Source organism: Sinocyclocheilus anshuiensis, unplaced genomic scaffold (assembly GCF_001515605.1).
Source record: "Sinocyclocheilus anshuiensis isolate Anshui unplaced genomic scaffold, SAMN03320099.WGS_v1.1 scaffold84, whole genome shotgun sequence".
In the NCBI taxonomy this organism is placed as follows: domain Eukaryota; kingdom Metazoa; phylum Chordata; class Actinopteri; order Cypriniformes; family Cyprinidae; genus Sinocyclocheilus; species Sinocyclocheilus anshuiensis.
Genome location: NW_015557076.1, coordinates 58,230 through 60,968, shown reverse-complemented (window position 1 = coordinate 60,968; position 2,739 = coordinate 58,230). Strand labels below are relative to the sequence as shown.

Genomic DNA, 2,739 nt, shown 5'->3' with positions numbered 1-2,739 from the left:
GGTTGTTTTCCAGAAATGATTGTGTCTAGACTAGGATATAGCAATTTTGCTTAGGAGGTTTAAGAAAAAAGCTAGATGTATTTCCATTTTTATTAACAGTCATAATACAACAGATGAAATCATCAATATATAATATACTGTATATACTCAGAAAGTGTAATTATCTCAAACAACTCATGCCAGCTTTTCAATCTGAATTGACATGTCTCTTCAAATAATCAAATTTATAGATTCACATAAGATCTTTTGTCACTGAATCAGAATAACTGTGCCCTATAGCCCCAGTTTCCCTTTTAATGCTGCTATTATTTTATTGGTATATTTATTACTATTATTTTAATCGATATGCTATTACTGCTCCTGCTACATGCTACTATTGCTACTGCTCCTGCTCCTGCTCGTACTTTTAGCATGATTTTCCCCCAATCTATTATGCTTCGTCTAAAAGCCTCCCATTTGATCTTTTTCTGGGCTTGTTTATACATCTCATTAGTATAGTCTATTATTCCTGCTCCTGCTCCTATTATTCCTGCTCCTGCTCCTACTCCTATTATTCTTGCTCCTGCTCCTATTATCCCTGCTCCTGCTCCTATTATTCCTGCTCCTGCTCCTATTATTCCTGCTCCTACTCCTACTTTTAGCATGTTTTTCCCCCAGTCTATTATGCTTCTCTAAACGCCTCCCATTTGATCTTTTTCTGGGCTTGTTTTATACATCTCATTAGTGTAGTGCTGTCCTCCATTCTCCTCCACCATCTTCTCAATCTTCTCCAGCAGTTTTGTGACCTGAGAGCGGTTCCTCATGTCCTCATTATTGAATGAGTGAAATCTGTCACCACACGAATGAACAAGAGCCCTGAGATTTTTACTTTTTTCGATATGCTCATCTAATGATTCACCCTTCAGATGATCAGCATGAGTGAATAAATGATGGTGTAATGAGCAGCATCTTCTCCAAGGTTCTCCTCAATCCATTTCACTGTGTTTATCTCCTCATCTGTGAAGCTCACATCCAGTCTGATGACCAGCAGGAACGCACGAGGACCAGGAGCAGACTTGTAGATACACTTCTCGATCTCAGCACTCAGTTGTTCTTCTGAAATTCCAGTATCAAACATGCCTGGAGTGTCAGTGATTTTCATGATCTGGTCACCATTCTTCACTTCTCCTCTCCCACAGGTTTTAGTAACTGACTCTGATGAACCACCCGTCTGAAAACGCTCTTCACCCAATATAGTGTTTCCAGTTGCACTCTTTCCTGCTCCAGTTTTTCCATCTAGAACAATCCTCCAGTCTGATAGAGAGGGAGGACTCTATTATATTTGCACATCATTTACAAACTTATTTACAAACATATAAATAAATAAAATGAAAATAATTTATCAGATAATATGTTTCGGTTAACATGACATACTATATGTATACATACAGTATATTTCTCTAGATCTCAAAGAATGCAACCACAATTGTGTGACTGCATTGTAACCTAATACTGCATTTAAAAACTCAGAAATCTGTGCGACCATTTCCATGTCATCATTTACTCATCTTCACGCCATTCCAAACACATAAAACTCTTTCTTCTGTGGAGCACAAAAGAAGAAACAGTGATGTGGAAGGCTGCTGTCTTTCAAGCTTCAAAAATTCTGAGACACAAATTTTGCTACAAATCTTTGTTCATTGAAAGTTCTGATGTATGCTGCTGTTCTTCTTATTTTCCAAAAGTCTTCTTTTAAAAAGGAAAGAAAGTCATGCAGGTTTGGAGTGACACGAGGGAGAAAATGATGACAGGATCTTCATTCATGGGTGAATAGCTTTACATTTGAAAGGGAGTTTTATGATTCAGAAATGTATTAACATCATTATATTAAGTAATTATATAAAGTAAGCATCTCACATGTTTGTGTTTGTGATCTGCCTTTCCGTGCCAGTAGAGACAAACAAATCAGACTCATTTGCATAGGCACAGGAGAGATACTATCTATTTTTTTTTAAAGGCAAATTTTTAAGCATGGGCAGACAATAACCTCTTTGTATGCTTTTAAAAGAATATGTTTTATTATATGTAATTATATACTTTTAAATCACTGACAAAATTATACAGCCATCTTATTCTGAATCCCGATGCTCTCTATGCTTTCATACTGAGTGAACATGGCTTTGGAAAGGAAAGGTCTAACATTGCTTCAACAGGTTGTAACCAAACTAGTAACAAAATGTCAACCTTTTTATTTTCTATTGACCTTCTTCTGTCTATTACCACAAAAAAAGAGAGTATTTTTAAGTGTCTTTGATTTTAACAAATGAGATCCGGTTCTGGCCAGTTAAAGAAGAGGAGTTCAGTAAGTTCCTTGTTCCTGCTTCTGACCATTATTCCTAAAATGATATTATACTTAGTTTGCCTTTATCAATAAATGTAAACAAATGTACTTATTTGATGTTATTTCATGAAAAGTACTTATGTAAAACATTTCAGTGTGTTTTGTTTAGCATTACCAAGGTAACATCGTTACAGCACTCAGTTTACAATGTACAGTAGCTGACCTGAAAGGCACAGTTTAATCATGATTATAAATATTTGTTGACCTGTATTCTACATCTGTATTCTGTACTGTGTATCATAATGACTAGAACCAAAGACTTTGCTAGTATATGGTATGGTACCAATATTCTCGTTATGTAATTAAGAGTTACAGTGATTCAGGATTTCTCACTGTTATCACTAAATCACAGCCTGATA

General features: G+C 35.7%; 1 pseudogene; it reads right to left on the bottom strand.

Annotated features, from left to right (window-relative positions):
• Positions 1-174: 174 nt before the first annotated feature.
• On the bottom strand, positions 175-2,155 carry LOC107676765 (GTPase IMAP family member 7-like; annotated as a pseudogene).
• Positions 2,156-2,739: the final 584 nt, after the last annotated feature.